The sequence below is a fragment of the Hyperolius riggenbachi genome, chromosome 3 (assembly GCF_040937935.1).
Source record: "Hyperolius riggenbachi isolate aHypRig1 chromosome 3, aHypRig1.pri, whole genome shotgun sequence".
Lineage (NCBI taxonomy): Eukaryota > Metazoa > Chordata > Amphibia > Anura > Hyperoliidae > Hyperolius > Hyperolius riggenbachi.
In genome coordinates this window covers 87,371,092-87,398,373 of record NC_090648.1, presented here as the reverse complement: position 1 = coordinate 87,398,373, position 27,282 = coordinate 87,371,092, and the positions used below count along the sequence as shown (strand labels likewise).

The 27,282-nt window shown below is 45.2% G+C and overlaps 1 long non-coding RNA gene across 1 annotated transcript in view; it reads left to right on the top strand.

Moving 5' to 3' along the window:
* LOC137562809 (uncharacterized) overlaps positions 1–27,282 on the top strand; it is a 45,838-nt gene that overhangs the window by 12,029 nt on the left and 6,527 nt on the right. The window contains exons 2-3 of the long non-coding RNA XR_011030196.1: positions 4,090–4,110; positions 11,788–11,808. This is a non-coding gene — a long non-coding RNA (uncharacterized lncRNA). The remainder of the gene's footprint in view (positions 1–4,089; positions 4,111–11,787; positions 11,809–27,282) is intronic.

Below are 27,282 nucleotides of genomic sequence, written 5' to 3'. Positions count from 1 at the left end.
CCCCTGATGATCCGTTTGAGAAAAGGAAAAGATTTCTCTTGGGAAAGGGGATACCAGCTACTGATTGGGATGAAGTTCAATTCTTGGTTACGGTTTCTCTTTAACATTAAAATTTGAAAATAAGCAATATATCATTTCATAGAACAGAAATAGATTTGAGTCACAGATTTTATGTCTAGAGGAGTTCTAGAGAAGTATTTACAAGGATCTGTACATCGGTCCTGAAAGAAGGGCTAATAAGGAAGAAAGAGGGACAAAGGATTTGGCTCCCAAAGAGGGATTGTCCCACTTTACCATTTCCAATCCTATGCCAGACTATGCAGAGGCGTAGCTAAGGTTTTCAGCCCCTACGGACAACGTTCTTGAAACTCCCCAACTAGTCCGCCAGAAAAATGGGCGAGGCTACGCATCAGAAATGCATTGCAATTTTCATTCACTATAATGAATGAAATTGCATTTGCATTGCTGAAAATCACATCCAAACAGAAGTGCCAACTGCGGAGGGGGCCAACACCGGCCATTGGTTAAATAACGGCAAGCTGACATATCATTGCATTCCAGCGGTTTTGGATGTGTGTTTAATTTACATGGACAACAAAGGATGATTTACATACTCAGCAGTGATGAACATCATATGCTCACTCCAATCCGAGTCATCGCAAATACCCTCTGTTTTAAAAAGGCAAACTTTTGTTCTTCTTAGGTAAGTATTTCCTTTTCGCCCTAGCTTGGGTTCACTTTAAACTGGAATGTTTACAATTATAATTGTAATTGCTGTTTATAGCGAGCAAACAATATGTATACATGGTGAATAATATATACTTTGACTTTTCATATATGGAATGAAAAAGTTAACTCAAAAAAAAAATACGAGTGTGAGAAAACGCGGAAAAGCCACCGCTTGTGCTGACAGCAAGGCGGCTGATTCCGCGTCCAATGCGGCGGTTTGCACGCGGAGGCGTGCGTCTGGTAACATGGCAGAACGCGGAAAAGCCGCCGCATGTACTGACAGCGAGGCGGCTGGTTCTGCGTCCAGCGCAGCGGTTTGCACACAGCAACGTGCCTCTGGTGTGGCTGAGTCTGTTAGTTCACACAGGTTTAGGAATACACGCACGCGCGCTGAGAGGCAGAACTTTTATGACGGCCAAGAGGGGACCAGCTGACCAGACTGGTCAGCTGATGCCAGAGCAAGTTTCTATTGGTCCATTACTTAGAGGTGGCGCCAGAGAGCGCTACACTATATATAGTTGCTGCTGGCTAGTCACAAGTTGTCTGCCGTTGCGAACACTACGTGGAAGCACTCAAACCTTAGTCAGATCCTGCAGTGTGTTTGAACCAGGTGGACCTGGGAATTCACACTGAGCCAGATTACTTGAATTGTATTCTGTTTATGCTTAGACCAGTTCCAGGGTGTAGAGACCACAGACCTCACACCCAGACTAGGGAACCTGTGTTATCAAACTGTTTATGCTTAGATCAGTTCCAGGGTGTAGAGACCACGGACCTCACACCCACACTAGGGAACCTGTGTTATCAATCTGTTATACATCAGACTAGTTCCAGGGTGGGTGTAGAGACCACGGACCTCACACCCAGACTAGGGAACTTGTGTTACCATTCTGTTATACATCAGACTAGTTCCAGGGTGTAGAGACCACGGACCTCACACCCAGACTAGGGAACCTGTGTTATCAATCTGTTATACATCAGACTAGTTCCAGGGTGTAGAGACCACGGACCTCACACCCAGACTACGGAACTTGTGTTACCATTCTGTTATACATCAGACTAGTTCCAGGGTGTAGAGACCACGGACCTCACACCCAGACTAGGGAACTTGTGCTACCATTTTGTTATACATCAGACTAGTTCCAGGGTGTAGAGACCAAGGACCTCACACCCAGACTAGGCATTGTTGATATCTGTTATGACTTATTGCTTTCCTGACTACTCCTCTGATCTCTGATTCGGTACCTCGCACATCTGATACTCTGTTGCCAAACCCTGCTTGCTTTGGATACCGAATCTGCCGTCTATGTACCTTATCTGACCATGTGTTGCCGACCTGGCTTGCCCGACCACGAGAGCTATCTCTACTATTAAGAGATAGTCTCCAGATCACTCAGTGACATTGGTCTTTATTGTCACTCTCTCTCTGAATCTTCCTTCTTCCAGCCTGACTCCGCCCCTTGGCGAGTCTCGAGCTACTGGAAGGTTTCCTATCTCTAGAGCAGTATTGCCCATACTGTCTCAAATTTCCTGTGCTATACTCAAAGTACTACCGTTACACCAAACACTCACATTATCCAGGTGTCCAGAGGTTAGCAATATATCTGTATTATCGGTGATTCTGCAGATCATCAATAATCAGGTATATATCTGTATTCTTGGTGATACTGCAGATCACCAATAATCAGATTCTCTCTGCGTGCTGACACCGATCGTTACAACGAGGAAGATTGCTAATGCAATTTTGCATCTCTCCAAAAAGACTAGCTTTGACATTGCAAATATGGGGATTACAAAGTGAATTATTCCTTACTGCGCTCACCACCTAATCATATTCAACAGTCACCTATAGGGGATAAAAAATGCTAACATAGTGTAAAACTGAAAAAACAATAGTAGCAAATTCAGATGAGCCACCTGAGTGTTTGTATAAGACACTCCAAATTCACCCTCAGTGCAGATAGATTGATAGGCGTTTTTATCAAATGCTTTACGCTATGATATTGTAAAAAAGGAGAAATCACCGCTCAGCTGCACTAGTTGGAGAGTGGAGACAGTGCTGGACCCCAGGCTGCCAGGCCCAATGGAGGTAAACTCAAAAAGAAAGGATGGTCCGCAACGATGTCTCTTCAAAAGATGCTCAAATTTAGCTAAAGCTATGATTAAGGGCTGAATGGCCCGAAACATGTCAGCTTTGTACTTTTTAACGCTTTGAGGATATGTCCTAAATAAATTTGAGCATCTTTTGGAGAGACATTGTTGCGGACCATCCTTTCTTTTTGAGCAATGGTACTGGCCTTGTTGAATAAAGTGACTGATTTTGAAATGTTGGAGATTACCTACTGCTTTAAAAGGGTCAGTGATTGGTTGATTAAGTGCTAGATCCACCTGAGTCTGGGATGGCGACTATTTGGTGAGCCCCTTTACTGTTGGTGGGGGGAATCTATCTGCACTGAGGGTGAATTTGGAGTGTCTTATACAAATACCCGTGTGGGTCATCTGAATTTGCTACTATTGTTTTTATAGTTTTACGCTATGTTCGTGTTTTATATCCCCTATAGGTGACTGTTGAATACGATTTAGGGCCCTTTTTTACTGTAAAGTGATGCGAATGCGGCTACCTCACCCCATCGCATCACTTCCACTGCTGGCTGCGTCACTTCTGCATCTTCAGATGTGGAAGTGTATGGAGGGGACGGCGGGCAGATGCGGCTGTGCGAGTATCTGCAGCATGCTGAAGATTCCTGGATCGCTCTGCACCGTTCTGTACACAATGCATGCAATGGAAACTGTCCCATTGTCGTGCATTGGTTTCAGGACACCCGCGGTGCAATGCGGCTATGTAGCCGCATCACACCGCATAATGGAAACTAAGTGGTGAGCCCTAAGTGGTGAGCGCAGTAAGGAATATTTGACTTTATATTTACCACATCTGGAACGTCTGTCACTGCTAACCCACTAATATCTAAGGACGATTACTTTTAATCTTATGGTTCTGTGTGTGCAGCAGCAAAACTATACACTTTTGTATTCTCACTGCAAATGAACCGGAGTGTTGCACTGCTTGATACAGAGCAACGCTATGGGCCATGGTCTACCATTGTGTCCAATAGACCAAAACTTACCGTCTGGTCCAATCATCATTTTGATCGATTTTTGTCAGGGATTAATCCAAATTATGGATATTGCAGCACTGATAACCAGTTCAGATTTGATCAAGGTGATCAAATTTGCCAGAAAAAAATTGACGTGAGTATGGCCAGCTTTACTCAAAAAAAAAACATAACAAATAAAAAATAAATCATGAAAATAACAAAACAGTACATGAAAAAGTAATAGTTTAATTTTCTTATTTTACAGATGCTGTACCTGCCTTTGAAGGTAAAAATAAATTTAAAAATAAAGGTAGCAAAACATTAAGATATTTGTGTTATCTATTTTGCTATGTATGATAATTTGGACGATTGTTGTCATTTACAGGAAACATGAACTCCAGACAAAGATTTTTTTAAGGACTAGCACACCTGTGACCAATTCAACTTCCAGATTTATACATACAGTATATACTCAGATATAAGTCGACCCCGATATTTGACCCTCTTAAACGGAAATTTTTAATTACTCAAGTATAAGTCTATCTAGCACATTAAATGGCTGCACTTGAGGACCAGGCAGAGTTAACGGCTGCACTTGGGGACCAGGATGGTTTAAGGTGGTACTGCCTTTAGTCCCGCACATGCATCCATTAACCTACCTGGCAGTATGATTATTTCCAGATTTTAGGGTCTTTTCCGAATGTTTCAGAACCTAAAATTAGGAAAACATCATGCTGCCAAAAAGCCAGCAGGGACGGATTTCTGGGAAGGCCACAAAAGCCAAGGCCTAGGGCATTAAAATCTGATAAAATCAGAGGGGCGGAAGGACTTGGAGAGAGAAGAGGTCATATGTCAAAGTAAATCATCCCTTCTGGTCCCGCAGCGCAGCCAGCCAGCGCCCTGCTCTGCGCTAATAGCTGAATTCCAGAGTTCCCCAATCCCTGCATCTCTCTCTCACAATTCCTAGTGTAAATCAGGGATTTACATATTTACATTACAAAGCAGATAGAACTAAGTTCCGCTAAGTTTGAATGCAGGCATTCACAAACATCACTGAGCTCTGCTGGTTTCTTCACCTTCTCCTATAAGGCCCATACACACAGGCTACAACTGTTGCTGGAAACACATGGCGCGCGCATGTTGCGGCAACAGGTCCTCCATGTGTATGAGGCGCGCGCAAGCAACTGTTGCTAATCAGAGCTGTCTCCAGGCGATTGACTTGTTCAATCCCCGGCAACAGCTGTTGCAGCAACCGTCCCTAGTCTCAAGTCGGTGCAGTCGTGTGTATGCTAGTCTCTGGCAACTCTTGTGAGTCCGACAGTTCATTGAACCTGCGACAGAAGTTGCTGAGCAACAGTTTCCGCTATGTTGCAGACAGGTTGTTGCCGCGTGTATACAATCGTTGCTTGTATACAACTGTCGTTGCTGGAGACTTTCAACTGTTGCATTTCTCCATGCAACTGCAGACATCCGTGCCTCATGTGTATGTAGCAGTTGTCAGACTGACCCCAGCAGCTGTAAATTACACTTTCTTATCTAAATTTATGGCTTTAGGTTTTTTTTTCTTCCTAGCCAGCAGTGGTCTCAGTTAACTCTTTCCTGACTCATTTTCTGTCCTTCAGTTCCTAACAGCTGTTTGCTTTCCTTGCATTGCTAAACTGTCACTGTCACCTGAGCTGTTACTAACTCTATGCTAGTGTGTATGGTTTGGCATCCTTCTTGTTTCCTGTAGTACCGGTAGTAAGGCATTGTACCATCTTAGCCATCAGTGAAAGCAGAGAGTTTTGAATCAGAATGATACCATTTATTAGCTTAAAAGAAAAAAGTAATCTTTCTGCTAATAAACCTTCTTCGGACTTTGCCAGCCCAAAATGTCCGACTTTGGCAGCTGCCGGATGCTCTGGCTGGCTGCCACCTGCATGTCCCTGTGTGCGCAACAGGCTTTGAGATAGGGGCAGGGGAGAGAGGCTGGAACTATAATTAGCTCCCGGCTGTGGCTTCCCGGTTTTGATGGATTCCAGCGTGTGATGCTGGTACTGCATTACATGCTGCCAACCGCAGCGGCGCTCCGCGATGTCACATGATGCAGGCATAGAAATCACGTCAGTACGTCCATGCCTGCGAGGATAAAAGGGGCGGCATCTAGCTGCTCGGGGTGGATTCTGGAGTGGCTGCGGCCGGCTGGCCTGGACGGATGTGCCTGACTCAAATGACATTGGTAGAGGTGAGTCAGGCATGCTGCACAGCAGGCTGCGCTATTGTGCTCATTAACTGCTCTGTCTCTGCTGGGGGGGAGGGGGGGGGGGGGGGGAGAGATGCTGGGGATACACAAACAAAGATTAACTTGAAGATTGCCATTTTAAATTAAAGTGACCCTGTAGTTGTGGGGGAGGGGGGAGAATGGGTATATGCATGCAAGATGAACTTTGGTTCAGATAGGCTTCAAGCACATCTTGCGTACATACCCCCCCCCCCCCCCCCAAACAGCAGGGTCACTTTAATTTAGGGTTAAGATACCAGGCTTCAAGTTCATCTTGCATACATATCCCCAGTGACGGTGCAATACGCATATCTTAAAAGAGCACCACCTAGTGCTAAAAAATAATACTGTGTATTATTATATTAAGGTAGGCAAGACAAATAACTTTTATATTGCGCTTTTGTCCCGGAGGACTCGAACTGCTTGAGCTGCAGCCACTAGAGCACACTCAGTAGGCACTTACACACCATACAATTTTTTAAATATCTGTTCAATTTAAGAATTGCAATAAATTTTTCTGGCTGATTGTAACATTTCAAAAATATGACCACTGTACCACACACGTATGTTCAATTTTTCCCCAATTATGATAAAAATGACTGGAAACTCTGACAAAATTGCTAGGGTATGTGTATTCACAAATTGACAATACAACAAACACCATACAATCTTTAGAAGGATTGAAGAAAAATATCTGGCATTCTGGATCGATTAAAATAGAAGAAAACGGGAAATCCGATCGGATTTTTCAGTCGAATGTAAAAAATCCGATCGTTTTTATCGAATGAACGTAAAATAGTATCACTTTATTGTATCGTGTGTGTGGCCACCTTTAGGGAGTCCAAGGTCTCCTTACTGAACAGGTGCAGGATTAGTGAGCAGATAGAGCTGAGATTTGAACCCAGAGCCCTTAACCATTACACTATCCAGCCTTTTTAAAGTGGACCTGAACTCTTGCACAAGACAGAAGGAATACAGAGAGAAATGCACCCTGTATGTATGTAGAGACTTTAGCCTGTTTAATTCCCCCTCCTTTGCTTATAATAACTAGCTGTAATCTGATCTCTCCCCTGTGTCACATGCCTATGGCAGAGATGGCAGTCAAGCCCATTTGAAAGCACTGGATGTGGATGTTAACAGTATGTCAGCTTCCATGAAACAGGAAGTAGAAACAATGCTTATTTATTTAAAATTTGTACCAGTTGTAACAAAGAAATGTTTTTTGTTTGAAGGTTATTATGCTGTTGTGTATCTTTTAGAGCAGAGAGGACTTCTGAGTCCAGGTCCTCTTTACCAGTTATGGATAAGTAGCAGGAGTGATGTGGAACGCTTCATTTGCCGTGAAACATGATATGCTGATAGATGCTTAAATAACAGCAGTGAGGAGCAAACCAGGGAGGGAAGAGCAGCATAGTGCATACATACAGTACCTGCAGTAAGGAGTCAGGGAAGGAAACCAGGAATGAGATGCAGAAAAATATGGCAAGTGCTCAGGGGAAGGGAATCTGGCATGATCGGTGCAGCAGGTTTAGGAAAACTGGTGAAGAGCATTAGGAGAAAATTGAATGATCAGGGCTTAAATATCATCAGAAGAGGTGGGTGGGCGTGTGTGGTGGGTGGGAGTGTCGGCACGCACGAGTGGTGGAGCGCATTGGCTTCCTCTGCTTGGGACGCGTGCGTCACTTCCGCCTACCGCTCCCGCCCCTCGCGACTGATTGGCCGCATGAATGTATTTGTACGCATGGATCGTAGTACAGGGCCACGCCTTCTGATGACGCCGGAAGCCGGCGAAACATGTTAGGGCCGTGCACCCTCTGAGATGGCCACCAGCAGGCGACCTCTACACCCGTGCATCCTCCTGCAATCCGTCTTCTCCTCCAACATAGTGAGGGGACGCACTACTTTGCCGACTTCTCCATCACTAGAAGACTGTGTACACTGCCACGTTGCCGGTCATCCTCCATATTGGAGCCACGCTGCTTCCTGGACAGAGCTATCACTGGTTCCCTAGGTGCTAACTTCGCCACCAGGGATACAGTTTATGACCCCTTTTTGGACACTCCACATATCATGAGTATAACGCAGCAGAGGCAGCTGAGGAGTAGTCGAGGATTGTGTGAGATCCACACGCTCTATTTGAACTGCTTTACGCTTTGCATCTGTCCTATGCTTTGCCACTGGATGTTTGTTACTTTTTGGCTTATTGCGGACTGCTCATTTGTGTTGCATGCACGCTTGGATTTTTAAAACATAGATGCATATTATGAACTGTTTTGGAGGCAATTGACCACATTGAGCGGAGGAGTCACACCATTCATTTATGAAGCAAGAATGGCTGAATCATCACTTTATGGAGTATCAGTGCACCTTTTTGAAAAAAAAGGCAAGAAGTCCTGTGTAAGGGGGACAGAAGAAAGCAAAGGGTGACAAAGGGATGCGCACTATCTGGACCTTGTGATGTCTGCTCTCCCGGGACCAGCAATGATGCGTCTGCTCAGGACACAGAATTTCCTGCTGCACACACGCAGCAAAAGCAGATGATTGAACACCCATGGGAGGTGGGGCTTAGTTTGGGATGGGGCTTAGTTTTGGGGGTGGGGCTTGGCAGGACGTATAGCACTCTAAGCAATGGCCTGGAATACTTTTCGTCACAGCTCCAGTGTTCCCGCTGTCCTCCATGGCTGCTCGTGAAGCTCGCCGACCATGCGGCACAGTACACAATGATGACGGAGCGGTTGTGTGCAGCTAGCCACGTTTCCCCTCACATGCACAGAAGCACTGAGCCGCCGAGGGGTCGGTGAGCTTCACTGGCGGCCAGGAGGACAGCGGGGAACACCAGAGCTGCAAGAAGCCCCAGGTATGTAAAGCTTGCTTTTTGTGTAACCTCTGAACTCCTTTAAGGGGAAAAAAAACTCTTAGTGATTAATTAGTTAAAAGAGGAACTCCAGTGAAAATAATGTAATAAAAAAAAAGCTTCATTTTTACAATAATTATGTATAAATGATTTAGTCAGTGTTTGCCCATTGTAAAATCTTTCAGCTCCCTGATTTACATTCTGACATTTATCACATGGTGACATTTTCACTGCTGGCAGGTGATGTCAGTGGAAGGAGGTGCGGCTTGCTTTTTTGGCAGTTGGAATCAGCTGTAAACAGCTGTTATTTCCCACAATGCAATGAGGTTCACAGACAGGAAACTGTCAGGACCATGGTCCTGACATCACACTGTGGGAGGGGTTTCACCACAATATTAGCCATACAGACCCCCCCTGATGATCCGTTTGAGAAAAGGAAAAGATTTCTCTTGGGAAAGGGTGTATCAACTACTGATTAGGATGAAGCTCAATTCTTGGTTACGGTTTCTCTTTAACATTAAAATTTGAAAATAAGCAATATATCATTTCATAGAACAGAAATAGATTTGAGTCACAGATTTTATGTCTAGAGGAGTTCTAGAGAAGTATTTACAAGGATCTGTACATCAGTCCTGAAAGAAGGGCTAATAAGGAAGAAAGAGGGACAAAGGATTTGGCTCCCAAAGAGGGATTGTCCCACTTTACCATTTCCAATCCTATGCCAGACTATGCAGAGGCGTAGCTAAGGTTTTCAGCCCCTACGGACAACGTTCTTCAAACTCCCTAACTAGTCCGCCAGAAAAATGGACGAGGCTACGCATCAGAAATGCATTGCAATTTTCATTCACTATAATAAATGAAATTGCATTTGCATTGCTGAAAATCACATCCAAACAGAAGTGCCAACTGCGGAGGGGGCCAACACCGGCCATTGGTTAAATAACGGCAAGCTGACATATCATTGCATTCCAGCGGTTTTGGGTGTGTGTTTAATTTACATGGACAACAAAGGATGATTTACATACTCAGCAGTGATGAACATCATATGCTCACTCCAATCCGAGTTATCGCAAATACCCTCTGTTTTAAAAAAGGCAAACTTTTGTTCTTCTTAGGTAAGTATTTCCTTTTCGCCCTAGCTTGGGTTCACTTGAAACTGGAATGTTATGTTTACATTTATAATTGTAATTGCTGTTTATAGCGAGCAAACAATATGTGTACATGGTAAATAACATATACTTTGACTTTTCATATATGGAATCAAAAAGGTAATAGACTGCTAATGCAATTTCGCATCTCTCCAAAAAGACTAGCTTTTGACCTTGCAAATATGGGGATTATAAAGTGAAATATTCCTTTATACCTATAGAGGATAAAAAATGCTAACATAGTGTAAAACTGAAAAAACAATAGTAGCAAATTCAGATGAGCCACCTGAGTGTTTGTATAAGACACTTTAAATTCACCCTCAGTGCAGATAGATTAATAGGCATTTTTATCAAATGCTTTACGCTATGGTATTGTAAAAAAGGAGAAATCACCGGTCAGCTGCACTAGTTGGAGAGTGGAGACAGTGCTGGACCCCAGGCTGCCAGGCCCAATGGAAGTAAACTCAAAAAGAAAGGATGGTCCGCAACGATGTCTCTCCTAAAGATGCTCAAATTTAGCTAAAGCTATGATTAAGGGCAGAATGGCCCGAAACATGTCAGCTTTGTACTTTTTAACGCTTTGAGGATATGTCCTAAATACATTTGAGCATCTTTTGGAGAGACATTGTTGCGGACCATCCTTTCTTTTTGAGCAATGGTACTGTCCTTGTTGAATAAAGTGACTGATTCTGAAATGTTGGAGATTACCTACTGCTTTAAAAGGGTCAGTGATTGGTTGATTAAGTGCTAGATCCACCTGAGTCTGGGATGGCGACTATTTGGTGAGCCCCTTTACTGTTGGTGGGGGGAATCTATCTGCACTGAGGGTGAATTTGGAGTGTCTTATACAAATACCCGGGTGGGTCATCTGAATTTGCTACTATTGTTTTTATAGTTTTACGCTATGTTAGCGTTTATTACCCCCAATAGGTGACTGTTGAATACGATTTAGGGCCCTTTTTTACTGTAAAGTGATGCGAATGCGGCTACCTCACCCCATCGCATCACTTCCACTGCTGGCTTCGTCACTTCCGCATCTCCAGATGTGGAAGTGTATGGAGGGGACGGCGGGCGGATGCGCTGTGCGAGTATCTTCAGCATGCTGAAGATTTCTGAATCGCTCCGCACCGTTCCGTACACAATGCACGCAATGGAAACTGTCCCATTGTCGTGCAATGGTTTCAGGACACCCGCGGTGCAATGCGGCTATGTAGCCGCATCACACCGCATATGAAACAGGACCTACCGTAAGTGGTGAGCGCAGTAAGGAATATTTGAACGTCTGTCACTGCAAACCCACTAATATCTATGGACGATTACTTTCTAATCTTATGGTTCTGTGTGTGCAGCAGGAAAACGATACCATTTTTTATTCTCACTGCAAATGAACTGCAGTGTTACACTGCTTGATACAGAGCAACGCTATGGGCTGTAGGTCTACCATTGTGTCCAATAGACCAAAACTTACCGTCCGGTCCAATCATAATTTTGATTGATTTTTGTCAGTGATCGATCCAAATTATGGTCATTGCAGCACTGATAACCAGTTCAGATTTGATCAAGGTGATCGTATTTACCAGTAAAAATTGACGTGTGCATGGCCAGTTTTACTCAATCCCTCCCCCCCCCCCAAAAAAAAGAAACATGAAAATAACAAAACAGTACATTAAAAAGTAATAGTTTAATTTTCTTATTTTACAGATGCAGTACCTGACTTCGAAGGTAAAAATAAATGTAGAAATGAATGCAGCAAAAAATTAAGATATTTGTGTTATCTATTTTGCTATGTATGTGTAACGATTGGTGTCAGCAACACAGATTTTTCTGATTATTGATGATCTGCAGTATCACCAATAATACAGATGCTATACCTGATTATGTGCTGACCTGTAGAACCACCAATAATACTAGTATAGCTAGACACAGGACAACCAATGTGGAATTGTGTTTTGGTGCGACAGTAATAAAAGAGGAGATCTCCTGAGAATCGGAAGATACAGACAATACTGCAGCCAAGAATTCCCTGAGGGGCAGGGAATTCCGACTGCACTGCAGCCAGTGAGCACCTGAGGAGCAGGAACCACTGACTGTACTGCAAGGATACCCACCTGAGGAGCAGGTGATTAAGACTATACTACAGCCAGGGATCCTCTGAGGAGCAGGGGATTCAGACTGTACTGCAGCCAGTGGACACCTGAGGAGCAGGGACCACTGACTGAGCTGCAAGGATGATTACCTGAGGAGCAGATGATTAAGACTCTACTGCAGCTAGCAGACACTTGAGGAGCAAGTGTTGCAGACAGGGCTGCAAAGACTGATCACCTAGGGAGTAGGTGACAGCTCTCAGGAATTCCTCACTAATGGCTAGACCCACTAGTGAGGATAGGAAGTCAGACAAGCAGGGTCAGCAACGTACGGACAGATGAGATACAAAGACAGAAGGCTGATTCAGAGTACGGTTCAGGCAGTGTCGGCAACAGTAATCAGATAGACAGAAGTACCGAATCAGCACACAGGAGAGTATTCGGGAAAGCAGAAGATCATAACAGATAAATAGTAGCAATATAGCAATATCCTAGTCTAGGTGTGAAGTCCTTGGTTTCAACACCTGGGATCTAGACTAAAGAATAGTACACAGATATCACAATGCAATTAGTACTTTAAGCTATCAATGGAAACTGGCTAAGTGTGAATTCCCAGCTCCAGGTGGTTCTAACACACTGTAAGATCTGACTAAGGTCTGAGCGCTAGCACGTTAGCGTTTGCAACAGCAGACAACCAGCAACTGACAGGCAGGTCCTATATATACTCAGAGCGCTCCACAGTGTCGCCCCAGTCACTCAGCCAATCCGGAGCACAACTGGAGTCAGCTGACCGGATGATCAGCTGACTCCTCTTTTACTTGCATAAAGGTCCTGTCGCCTGGTACCCGCGCGCGTAGCTCTCAATCTATGTGCACTAGAAGGACCAGGCAAAGCAGCAGCATGTAGCTGCGCGGCAGAGGCCGCCGGCTGATACGCGGAGATAGCCGCCATGCCGCTTGGCCATGCGGCGGTATCTCCGCTATCCTTTACAGTATGATAATTTGGATAATTGTTGTCATTTACAGGAAACATGGAAACTCCAGATAAAGACCTTTTTAAGGACTAGCTCCCCAGTGACCATACTGATTCAACTTCCAGATTTATACTTACCTTATATACTCGGATATGAGTCGACCCCAATATTTGCCCCTCTTAAGCTGGAATTTTAATTATTCAAGTATAAGTCTATTCAGCAAATTAAATGGCTGCACTTGGGGACCTGGAGGAGTTAACGGCTGCACTTGGGGATCAGGCTAGTTTAATGGCGGCACTGCCTAAAGTATTGTAGCTTCTGACCACTCCTGGCTCCTAGGTGCCGTCAATAACTCCTTTAGTCCCGCACATGAATCCATTACCCTCCCTGGCAGTATTATTTATTTATTGTAATTATAAAGCACCAACATATTACGCAGCGCTGTACATTAGTTAAAGTTACAGATAATTTAGGGGTGACATACAGCAAATCAGCAATAAGACAATACAGGAATACATGCAAATCAGATCACACAGCACGATATAAGTACAAGGTAATGCTTAGTCACTGGATGGGAGCATGGAGATTAGGCAAGTTGAGTTCACTCAAGAGTTCACTCAGATCCATAGGATGGGTGTACAGTGATGGAGGTGCGTGAACAGGTAGGAGACATAAGGAGGAGGGCCCTGCCCGAAGGCTTACAATCTGGAGTGTGAGGTGGGGACACAAAAGGTAGGGGACCAGGGTTCAGCTGCAGGTTTAGAGCACTAGTGAGGTGGGTAGGCCAGAGTGAAAAGTTGGGTTTTGAGAGCCTTCTTGAATATGTTGAAGGAGGGAAAACCCTAATGGGGGGAGGTAGGGAGATCCATAGTTTTGGAGCAGCTCTTGAGAAGTACTGGAGGCTTGCATGAGGTTGGGTGATGTAGGGGCGGCCAGGCGAAGTTCGTTGGAGGAGCGGAGTGAGCGGCTAGATATGTACTTCTGGGTAAGATTGGAAATGTAGGTTGGGCAGGTTGTGTGGACAGATTTGTAGGCCAGACACAGTATCTTGAATCAGATTCTGGACTGGATAGGAAGCAAGTGGAGGGATTAACAGAGGGGAGCCACCATGGTGGAGCAATGGGAGGAGTGGATAATTCTGGCTGCCACATTCATGTATCATGCAGTATGATTATTTTAAGATTGTAGGGTTTTTTCCGAATGTTTCAGACCCTAAAATTAGGAAAACATCATGCTACCAAAAAGCCAACAGCAGCCCCAGCACTTACTCACCTTCCTAGAATCAAGCGCTGCAATTTTCCCTTCGTCCTCCGGGTGGCGCTGTAACTCTGTAGTGAGATCATTGACGGCAATCTCACCATAGTGATTCAGAGCCTCTGTGGAAAGGTAGAAGAATGGCTGCCTGCATCGGGATCCCCTCGGGAGGTGAGTAAAAACGCCTGCTGCAAGCCATTGCTCTGCACTGAGCTCCCAGCGGCTAGCCTGAGTGTAGCTTGGGGTTACTGCCAGGGAGGTTAACCCTCTGATCTGCCCCCATACCTCCTATCAGTGTGGCCACTATCTGTCCCCCTGCCACATTTTAGTGTAACCACTGTCTGTCCCACTGTCAGCTTTTGGTGTGGCCACCATGTGTTCCCCTGCCAGCTTTCAGTGTGGCTAATATGCTTCCCCATGCTCCCCCTTTATGGTGGTCACTACTCAGTATTTTTATAGCCAACCCCCTATTCCCCAGACCCACAGCAGCCAGCTGCTTTAATTCCAAACAGCTTCATTCTGCTGAGCAGTGCTTACTGGGCAGTGCAAAGGGAACTTGCAAATGTGGGGATTGCTTTTTAGTGTCTTTTGACATTAATCACAAGCCCTTCCCACTTAAAGGATGGGGGATGGCCATACACTTACAGATGGCCAGATTCCACCATCAGATAGATCTCTGCAAGATCAAATCTGCTGTAGGGCTGAACCTTAAAAATTTCTGGTTCTGTGTGTGTGCAGCAGCAAAACTATACACTTTTGTATTTGAATGGAACTAGATATTTAATAGGATTATCACACCACAGACATCCTCATAAATAATAAGGAAGATCCTGGGTTTACCAGCAACCACACAGTACTGTAAAATGTGCTTATACCAGATTAGGCTCCTAAATAAGGTCCTACTTGTAATGATCCGCTCAGCTGTCTGCACAGGCAGACAGCTGTTTGCCCATTCCTTAAAGAGTAACTGTTAGCCCCCAAAGTGAAATTTAAATCTCTACAGCAATGTTTTATTTAGTATTAAAGTGATCCAAAAAGCCAATGCAGAACTTAAAAATCAATATAATTTTGTTACTATGTAGCCTTTTGCCCAAGCTAAGGACGCAAAGCCGCATATCAGATACTGATGAGCATGCAGAGCATGCCTATGTCTGCCCGACCCCCCTCTCCTCCCCAGGACCAGGTGCCGATCTATTCGCACCACAAACAGCTGACCGCTCTGACAGGGAGAGAGAGCGGCAGCACTTCCAGCGCAGCCACGGCAGAGCAGCCGCCGTTGTGCATCTCTCTCACATGTCTCACATGTGACTCGGCGGCGGCTGCTCTGCGTGGCTGCGCTGGAAGTGCTGCCGCTCTCTCTCCCTGTCAGAGCGGTCAGCTGTTTGTGGTGCGAATAGATCGGCACCTGGTCCTGGGGGGAGAGGGGGGTCGGGCAGACATAGGCATGCTCTGCATGCTCATCAGTATCTGATATGCGGCTTTGCGTCCTTAGCTTGGGCAAAAGGCAGGACTCTTCATTTTGCAAGTTTCCGACCTGCTCTGCTGATGAGGAATTTGCATACACTTGTCATGCAAATCGCCTAGCTGCTCCTTTGAAGGCTTGCAGTATAAATACCATGTGCTCCCACAATCCTTTGCTGGTCATGATGGTTTGTTACTGCTTAAACAATCCTAGACTGTCAGCCTTGCTATTGTTTGCTAAGATTATCTTAGAGTATTCCTGGGGACTGCACTAGGCATGCCTTGGTATTATCTGTATTGCCTGTTCTGTCTGGTCTTGTCCTTGCGATTGCACTGTCGTCAGCGCTTGGCGATGGTGAATCGTTTGGTCCATAACCTGGATCGCACTTGCCCTAGCGTTAGTGGCAGTAGATCTCTCTAGTCTATGTCTTGGAGTTTTACCGTAGCAGCGGTTGCTACTGGTTACTCCTTCTGTCTGTCTTGCCATGTGGATCACACTTGCTCTGGTGGAAAAGAGCAGTGGATCCTGCTAGCTCTGTTTCTGTACTTGGATCACACTTGCTCTGGTGGAAAAGAACAGTGGATCCTGCTAGCTTTGTTTCTCTACTTGGTTCACACTCACTCTGGTGGAAAGAGCAGTGGATCTGTCCTGTCCCTGAACGCAGATCGCACTCGCTCTGGCGGAAGAGCGGTGGATCTTATCTGACCTATTCCTGTTTTCCGTTCGTCTGTCTGTCTGGAGCAAACGCTTGCAGTTGCCTGAGGTAAGGCAGCCGTTTAGCAAACGTTCCTGTTATTTGTTTATTTGTGTTCATTCGTTAGTCAGGGTGGCGTGCTTGTCTCTGTTGCGCTTAACGTGCGGAGACCGCGCCGTAAACGCGCTTGTCGCTGTTGTGCCTAACGCGCGGTGACCACGTTTAGGTATTGCGTTTGTTATTTTCGTTGACATTCTCATTGTATGATATGCTGTGCCTTTCTCTCGGCTCCTGTGTTTAACCTTTACTCTGTCTTCTGTCACTATTGGCAATCGCCACACTTGCGATTGCGTTCCTACTTTGTTTCTGCTGTTGTGTGTTCACCGTCGCTGGTTGGTGACTAGATTGGTGCACACACATGCATTCTGTCCCTGTGCTCATTCTCATTGGCAATCACATATCTTGCGATTGTGTTCTCACTGGGTTTTCACTGTTGTGTGTTCACCGTCGCTGGTTGGCGACTAGATTGGTGGACATACATACATTCCTTCTCTGTGCTTACTCAGTCTTGTGTCGCTGTTAGCAATCGCCATCTCTTGCTATTGCTTTCCACCTGGTCTTCACGGTTGTGTGTTCATCGTCGCTGGGTGGCGACTAGATTGGTGGACACACATACACCCTGTCTCTGTGCTCTCTCTCTTTAAGGGCTATCTTGCGCTGCATTGCTTCCCCTCATACAATTCCTATCTGGCATCTGTGGCTGTGCAGAGGATCTGTTCCTCTGCACTCCACAGCTCCATCTGGAATTCCCCCCTACAGGTGCATAGCACCATTGCTGGGTTCTCTCAGATTATACGCTTGTGGAGGATCTCCGCAGTGTCAGCGCGCATCCTGTGCGCTGACCACGGAAAGAATTACACAATCGTTACAGTATGACCAGCCAAACCAAAATTCCCAGTGTAGAGGGAATTTCCGATTTGTACGTGTTTGTCGAATTTGGTTCTTATATCTTTAAGAGCTTCAAAAGACTAGACTCTGAAACCAAGGAAAACTTCCTTGCTGAATGTGTAAGATTTTTGCTGAATCCTACCTTTCAAATTACTGACCCGTCCACGTCAGCTCTCCAATTCGTTTATACGCTATTGCAAGGAGATCTGTTTGTGTGGGCTTATGAGGTATTGAAAAGCAATTCCTGGGAGCATAATCTTTATCAGTGTCTTACATAGATTTTTTCCCACTGGTTTAAGCTGCCTTACTTACCACCCATGCTTGATGAGTATGTATCTGCTAATCAGTCAGCTGTTCTATCCCTTTCATGCAAAACCATTCAGTTTGATAATAAATGCAGTAACAGCTCCCTGGTATCTAGACAGCAGCCACTTGTAGCGGCTGAAGCAAAAAAGAGAAAATCTAGGAAAACTTCCAAGCGGAAAAATCCGTTGCCTGTAGCAACTACTGTAAAGTCTGAAATGTGTAAAACACTTGAATGTGACAAACTCAGAGAGACTTCTCAGTCTCAGGTTGTGTTGCCCCAGGCTAAAGCATATGTGGAGCCTATGATAGGCCGAATTATTTGGTATATTAAAGATGTAAGAAAATCTATGCTCGTTTCTGATCCCAAACCCTGTGAGTGTTTCTTTGATACAGAATTGTTTGAACCACCATTCGCTCTGTGGGAGGTTGGGGGTTTGGTTGAGGAGTTTGAGTTTGATTGGAAGGCCTTTTGCGATTTTTACATCGCAAAAAGTGAGGTGACTCTTAATGCTTGTGTTGAGTCGGTGTACACTTTGATTGGATCGGATGAGTGTGACGAATGTTTTGTGGATCCGCTGATTTGTGTGTGGCAGACGATTTTGGATGAATTGCACACACACCAACCAATTGACTCCAATAAAGCGACACCATTGTCTGATGATTGTTCCTGTCTTTCTGGGGTAAAGCAAGTGAGTTTAGACACTGTGAGGTCTGAAATGAATGGATGTACTACGGTGATGGACACCTGTGTGAATTCTGAAAGATTCTCTTCTGTTTCTGTGGAGTGTGAATCTGTGTGATCTGATGCCTGTATCTCCGGCGTTTTTGCAGATTGTGATCAACATAAATGTGTCAGTTTTGTCAAAGATATGTGGGATCCTTTGTCAATTAAAAACAGATCTTTTTCTCGCAGTAATTCTTTAAGACCTTCCATCTATGATCCTGCTATGGAGAAAATTCCTAAACTATGCAGCATCAAAAGTAATGTTAATATGTCTAATAAAGTTTCTCCTGTTGTTGTCGCAACTTCTTCTGCAAATGAATCTATGTCTCACTCTGTTCACACCTGTAGAGGCCCGTTGCCTGATGACAGTTGCTCTAGTGTTTCTGTTCTGAACACCTTGCAGTCTGGTCCACAGATTGCGGAGGTTTGCGCTTTGGAAGCGTCAGTTTCACAACTTAAAGCGATCTTGGATTCGCAAATTTTGCGTTCTGACTCCTCGGATTTGACATTGTTAGCCGAATCTAAGGGTGAGACAGCGCTTTGGTTTTGCGAATCTGATATTGGGAAATATGTGCCTTGTCTAGAGAAGGTCTCTGTGAGCCTGCCCTGTACCATGAGTAAAACCATGATGTCCACTTGTACTGACATTTGCGAGTCCCTTTCTTGCTCAGCAGATAGTACTGACTCTCCACCCTGTACTCTGGATGCGTAAATATTGCTTTGCATAAATTCTTCTGCAGTGACCCTAGAGGCTCGTCTCGGTATTGCTACCATTCTCACCTGTTTTTCTGCCATTTTGGAATAGCAGTCTAGTTTGACTGCAATGCAGTATTCTGCGTGCAGTAAGATTAAAGTTAGGAAGTCAGGGTGTGTTCCAGTAAATATTCCTGTGCATCCTGTTCGTTAAGATAAAACTCAGTCTCAGCGGATTGTAGAACCATCCCTGGGACATTTGCTATGTCCGCAAAATGTATTTGATGTTTTGCCCTGTAACATGGATAGTTCAGAGTCCTTGATTTCTTTGTCAGAAAACTTGGAAAACAATGCTCCTGGGTTTTTGTTTTATGTTTTGGAGGTCTCCGAGTTCCTCCCAAAGGGTGCAGAACTTTTAGGAGGTGCCTCCTGTCCCGCAGGGCCGTCTGAGGTGTTGCCCACTTCAGTAGGCATCGCTGCTATATTGACTACTTTTGCAGCTCTGGTGGAGCTTCAGTCATGCGTAGTCAATGTTGTGTGTTGGTTAGATACCAGTACAGTCACAGAAATTTCTAAGTCGGAGTTCAGGTCTTCTTTTGGAAGTCCAGTGCTTGTGACCACTACTTGTGATGATTCTCTGCCCGCTTTTGGTGTTGATCTTGTCGTGACGGACTCTGAGGTTGGCAGTTCCTCGACATGTCCTGAGGTTTCTCTTGTGCTAGTGTACCCCGATGCGCTCTGTGACCCAGAAAGCCCAAGTGAGTCCCGGTTGCCAGCATGCTCAGATGCTTTCTCGGTGGAAACATGTTCTGATGTTGCCTGCCTGCCTGCATGCCCAGAACTGGTCCCTGAAAGCCCTGATCTTGATGCTTGTCCTGGTAATCTTGAATCCAGAATTGTCATTGGTTCCATAGGGGTTCTTGATAGTTCTCCATGTGAGCCTGGTGATCGTTCTGCCCTCTTGGGATCTCTGCGGAGCTTCAAAGTGTTCTGGGAGATTCTGGGAGAAATATTTCCTGGTACCCTGGATGAGATCAACAGTGGTTTCTATGTGGAAAGGGACACTTCAAATAGGTATTGTGGCAGGTTTGGTATTTCTGGACGGTCCCTGGAAGGTGGCGGGCATCGCTCAGAGGGTGTCGATGGGTGCTTCTCTGGCGTTCGCAGTTCTGATGGGTGTAACGCTGAGACTTGTAGTACTGGTGGGCATGTTTCGGTGGCTTCTTCTTCCCGCGGGGTCGGTTTCAAGGGGATTGACTCTGGAATTGGGCCTTGTCGGGCTGTCCTGACCTTCATGAGTCTTCAGTCAGAGTTTTTTGCTGATATCAGTTTTGAGAGACGTCTGGAAGCCGTCTCTAGAGGGGGGGTACTGTAATGATCCGCTCAGCTGTCTGCACAGGCAGACAGCTGCTTGACCATTCCTTAAGTTTGTGGGCTGCAGGTCTCTGGAAAAGAGACCTGTCTTCATTTTGCAAGTTTCAGACCTGCTCTGCTGCTGAGGAATTTGCATACACTTGTCATGCAAATCGCCTAGCTGCCTCCTTTGAAGGCTTGCAGTATAAATACCATGTGCTCCCACAATCCTTTGCTGGTCATGATGGTTTGTTACTGCTTAAACAATCCTAGACTGTCAGCCTTGCTATTGTTTGCTAAGATTATCTTAGAGTATTCCTGGGGACTGCGCTAGGCATCCCTCTAGTGCAGTCAGTTGGTATTATCTGTATTGCCTGTCCTGTCTGGTCTTGTCCTTGCAATTGCACTGTCGTCAGCGCTTGGCGATGGTGAATCGTTTGGTCCATAACCTGGATCGCACTTGCCCTAGCGTTAGTGGATCTCTCTAGTCTATGTCTTGGAGTTTTACCGTAGCGGCGGTTGCTACTGGTTACTCCTTCTATCTGTCTTGCCGTGTGGATCACACTTGCTCTGGTGGAAAAGAGCAGTGTATCCTGCTAGCTCTGTTTCTGTACTTGGATCACACTTGCTCTGGTGGAAAAGAGCAGTGGATCCTGCTAGCTCTGTTTCTGTACTTGGATCACACTTGCTCTGGTGGAAAAGAGCAGTGGATCCTACTAGCTCCGTTTCTGTACTTGGATCACACTTGCTCTGGAGGAAAAGAGCAGTGGATCCTGCTAGCTTTGTTTCTCTACTTGGTTTACACTCGCTCTGGTGGAAAGAGCAGTGGATCTTTCCTGTCCTGTCCCTGAATGCGGATCGCACTTGCTCTGGCGGAAGAGCGGTGGATCTTATCTGACCTATTCCTGTTTTCCATTCGTCTGTCTGTCTGGAGCAAACGCTTGCAGTTGCCTGAGGTAAGGCAGCCTTTTAGCAAGCATTCCTGTTATTTGTTTATTCGTTAGTCAGGGTGGCGTGCTTGTCTCTGTTGCGCTTAACGTGCGGAGACCGCGTTTAGGTATTGCGTTTGTTATTTTCGTTGACATTCTCATTGTATGATATGCTGTGCCTTTCTCTCGGTTCCTGTGTTTAACCTTTACTCTGTCACTATTGGCAATAGCCACCCTTGCGATTGCGTTCCTACTTTGTTTCTGCTGTTGTGTGTTCACCGTCGCTGGTTGGTGACTAGATTGGCGCACACACATACATTCTGTCCCTGTGCTCATTCTCATTGGCAATCGCATCTCTTGCGATTGCATTCTCACTGGGTTTTCACTGTTGTATATTCACCGTCGCAGGTTGACGACTAGATTGGTGGACATACATACATTTCTTCTCTGTGCTTATTCAGTCTTGTGTCGCTGTTAGCAATCGCCATCTCTTGCGATTGCTTCCCACCTGGTCTTCACGGTTGTGTGTTCATCCTCGCTGGGTGGCGACTAGATTGAAGGACACACATACACCCTGTCTCTGTGCTCTCTCTTTTTAAGGGCTATCTTTCCCTGCATTGCTTCCCCTCATACAATTCCTATCGGGCATCTGTGGCTGTGCAGAGGATCTGTTCCTCTGCACTCCACAGCTCCATCTGCTGGCAGGAACTCCCCTCTACAGGTGCATAGCACCATTGCTGGGTTCTCTCAGATTATACGCTTGTGGAGGATCTCCGCAGTGTCAGCGCGCATCCTGTGCGCTGCCCACGGAAAGAATTACACAATCGTTACTCTACTGTTCTGCTGTCTCGAAAATCTTCAAATTTAAAATATATGTAAACATATACAGATAAGAAGTACATTTCTTCCAGAGTAAAATGAGCCATACATCACTTTTCTATGTTGCTGTCGCTTACAGTAAGTAACAGAAATCCGACAGAACCAACAGGTTTTGGACTAGCCCATCTCCTCAGGGGGGATTCTCTGGGATTTCTTTATTTTTAAAAGCACTTAATGAGTGGCAGTTTTTCCTTCCATTTGCCAAAAAAGTGTCCGGTGAGTAGGGAGGCTGGCCGGCATCTTTATATAAATCCTTTTCAGGGAGTGTCTGTAAAAACAATTAAGGGCATGTTGAGAATCCCCCATGAAAAGATGGACTAGCCCAAAACCAGTCGGTTCTGTCAGATTTCTACTACCTACTGTGAGTGCCAGCAACATAGGAGAAAAGTAATGTATGGCTCATCTTACTCTGGAAGAAATGTACTTCTTATTTGTATGTGTCTATATAAATATTTAACATTTTTTCAGATTTTTACGACAGTGGTCCTTTAAAGGTGGTCATACACATTTCTGATCAGAGTGGGATCGAATCCCCCTTCACACAGATTTTCAATAAATTTCCCCATTAAAGTGTACCAGAGCTCCAGAAAAAGAAAACGTTTTATACATACCTGGGGCTTCCTCCAGCCCCATAAGCTCGGATCACTCCCACGCCGCCATCCTCCACTGTCTGCAGCTTCGTCCCGTTACTTCAGCCAGTCGGGGGCCAGTCTACACAGGAGAGGTGCGCGCTCTATGTATCTCTCTAGCGGCTGCTGGAGAGATACGCAAAGAGTTTACTCTTACGTCAGACTGGCCGCGACTGACAGAAGTGACGGGACCAGGTACCGGAGCTGCAGACAGCAGAGGACGGCGATGTGGGAGCAATGCGAGGTCATGGGGTTGGAGGAAGCCCTAGGTATGTATAAAACTTTTTTCTTTTCTTGAGCTCTGGTTTCCTTTAAATCTATTAAATATCTATCAAACTTTTTGTTTGATACAGTGCAATGCTATGGGCCATAGGTCTACCGCCGCGTCCGATAGAGCAAAGCTTACCGTCCGGGCCAATCAGAATTTTGACAGATTTTTGTCATGGATTGATCTTAATTATGGTTGTTGCAGCACTGATTGTCAGATTTGATCACAGTGATCGAATCTGCGGGTAAAAATCACTGCGTGTATGGCCAGGATTACTCAAAAAAATCATGAAAATAACAAAACAGTACATGAAAAAATAGTAATAGTTTAATTTTTCTTATTTTACAGTAAGGACGCTATGACCATTATCCAAGTAAATGTCAAAATAAATGCAGTGAAAAATTAAGATATTTGTATTCTTATCTATTTTCCTATGTATGATAATTTGGATAACTCTTGTGATTTTCAGGAAACATGTGAACTTCAGATAAAGATTGATGTACATAATATTCTCTTTATTTGGACTAACATTTTTTTTCTAAGGCCCGGTTCACATTAGCGGTTGTTTGCCAAACGGACCGGATGACCTGACCGGATCCGGACCGGATCCGGATCGGAACCGTACGGTTCTGATCCGGATCCGATCCGGATCCGGTCAGGTTGCATCAGGTGGTAATCAGGATGCGATCCGGATCCGTTTGGCAAAATATACGTAAAAAAAAAAAAAAAGGTTGGGGTCTGGGAGGTCAGCAGAAGGGGGACCTGTGGAATCAGGCCCTCTGCTGTTTAGCACTCACCTCCACCTCCGACATGCTGCCAACATCCTGCCAACACCTCCAGCTCGTGCTGCTCCACTCCAAAATGCTTGCCCATGTGTCCCCAGCCAATATCGCCGCAAAAATCCGCATAGGAAGTGGGGTAGAAGATCCGGATTTCTCAGCCAGTGTGTTGTGCGGCCTCCGGTTCCCATTTGTTTGTATTGGCCGGATGGTGCAGTCCGGCTCCGCCCCGGATACGGCTGCCGGAGGGGCCGGATGAAAAAATAGCGCATGTTGGAATGGAGGCCGGAGTCCGGATCCGGCCCGGATCCGGTCCGGCTCCGGTTCTGCAGAACGGACCCATGTGAACGGACGCATAGGCTTTAATTGCTATGACGTGCGTCCGTTCCGTCCGTTCTGCAGGCGGTGCGGCTCCGGCACGGCGATTCCGGAGGGCCACCGCAAGTGTGAACCGGGCCTAAAGTGTACCAGAGCCGAAGCTTGGGTACAACGTAAGATACTTACCTTAATAGAGGGAAGCCTCAGGCTCCTATTGAGGCTTCCCTCGCTATTCCTTGGTCCCCCAATGCTGAGCGGGACCCCCGAAAGATTAGCGACAATGCATTGTCGCTGATGACATCGGGGCCATGCAGCTCCTCTTCCTGGTGTGTGCAATAGCCAACTGAGCCCGCCCGCACATGCGCAGAAGCACTGGGCTTGTGTGGCCATTGCGCGCACTTAAACCAGGAAGAGCACCTGTGCGGCTCCGAGGTGAAGGGGGGCCTCGCTCACCAATGGGGGGACAGCGCTCAGCAACTGGGGCCTTGTTACAACCAAGGAAAGCTTCATTAGGATCCTGAGGCTTCCCTCTCTAAATAGTAAGTATCAGATTTTGAACCCGAGCTTTAACTTTAACTACTTCAACCTTTAGTGTTTTTCATCTTATGCATCTGAGCAACTTTCACCTCCCATTCATTTGCCAATAACTTTATCACTACTTATCACAATGGAAGGATCTATATCTTGTTTTTTCCAACACCATTTAGGCTTTCTTTGGGTGGTACATTTTGCTAAGAATTATTTTATTCTAAATGCATTTTAAAACATAAAATAAAAAAAAATGGGAAAAATTAATTATTTCTCAGTTTTCGGCCATTCTAGTTTTAAAATAATACATGGTACCATATTTAAAACCCATGTATTATTTGCCTATTTGTCCCGGTTATTACACCATTTAAATTATTTCCCTATCACAATGTATGACACCAATATTTTATTTGGAAATAAAGGTGTATTTTTCAGTTTTGCATCCATCACTATTATTTACAAGCTAATGATTTAAAAAAAATAATAGTAATAGACCCCTAAAGTTCAGACCCTAAGGTAACTATTTATGTGTTTTTTTATTGTATTTTTTTATTATTATTAAAAGTTTTATTTAGGTATTTTTAGGTGAGTGTGGGAAGTAAATAGTTAAATTTAACTGTAATTGTGTGGGTATGTTTACTTAAAAAATGTAAATGTTTATGTAAAATAATGTAGGTGTAACTTTATTATTTGGCCACAAGATGGCCTCAGTCATTTTTTTCTAGGAGTCCTGTAAGGATACTATTTATGCTTACAGGAAGTGAAGAGCGGATGTGTAACTTAGAAAGATTGTGGCTTCTCATAGAAGCCAGAGATCATTCTTACAGATACTTAGATCAATAAATGGGAACTGCGTTCCCATTTATTGGTCTCCGGGCTAACAAGCGGCGTTGAGAACGTGTGCGCTGAGCGGCAGCAGGGGCAGGCTTTTAGACGTAGCAGCTACATCCAAAAGGCTTAAGTAGTTTAGAACTAACTTCCCTTCTAGGGATCTATACACTTAGTGACTCAACTTCCAGATTTCTACATGCCATATATATTTGGATATACGTCAACCACATATTTTTAATTAATCAAGTATAAGTCTACCCAACAAAGTAAATGGCTGCACTTGAGGACCAGTATGGGTTAATGGCTGCACTGCAAAAATATTGTAGCCATTAACCCCTCCTGGCCTCCGGGTGCAGCCAATAACTCCTCCAGGCCCCCACATGCAGCCATTAACTCTCTGATATGTCCCCATACCACATTGTGGCCAGTATCTGTCCCCCAACCACCTTTTAGTGAGGTCACTATCTATCCCCCTGCCACCTTTTAGTGAGGCCATTACCTGTCGCCCTGCCACCTTTTGGTGTGCCCACCATGTGTCTCCCGGCCAGCTTTCAGTGTAGCTACTATGTGTCCCCATGCTTCTCCTATATTGTGGCCACTGGCCAGTATATTTATAGTCAACACCCTCTCCCCCAGAGCCACAGCTTTACCTCCCCATGCTTTACCTCCCCACCCACGACCAAAAGGGGCTGGGTTCTTTCTATCCCCCCTCCTTATGTTATCATATGCAGAGAGAGTGCCACAGTGCAAGCTATCACTCACAGATGCAGCGCGGGCGCAACATCTTCTCCCTCACTGATGCTGGTCTTAGAGCATTAGTGGAACTCCAGCTTCTGATGTCGTGTGATTTTGGGAGCCAGAGCTACGCTAATCCGCGCAGACCAGCAAGAGTGAGGAAGAGGCCGTTGCGTCAGGCACTGGATTAAGGGGCGTAGCAATAGCCATAGCAGTCATAGCACCTGCCATGGGGCCCTGGATCAGAGGGGGCACAAGTTGTACTTGATGTGTTTACTATTAGCTCTCCTTTGCACATTGCATGGTAATGTAATCTGCTCAAGCAACTCATATCTATTGGGTAGGGGTAGGTGGCATTGCTCAAGAGTGCCTAGTTCTGATGGCCCCATGAAAATTTTGATATGGGGCCCCACGATCTCTAGCTACGCCGCTGACTGGATTAGTAAGTGACTACCAGTAGCTTCCACTGCAGCGCCTGCTCTGCATTTTACCTACTAAGGTTGGAGTAGGGGGGTGGAGAGGTCATCCCTGGCTACTATGTCACCCTATCTCAGCTCTATAGGAGATACAGCTATCATATCACCTTCCTCATAATTAATGAAGTCACTATTACCCATAAACTGGTTGCCTTCACCCAATCCATAATCCGGGTAACCAACATGTCACTCTTCTGGCAGTCTATAGTATACTTATAATTGTGGATGATCGTGATACTTTTGTAGCAACCATACATTTTTTGCACATGCCAAAATCATGAAAATACATTAAATCGCCCACCATAAATTTTAACAATATAGACTTAATAAAAA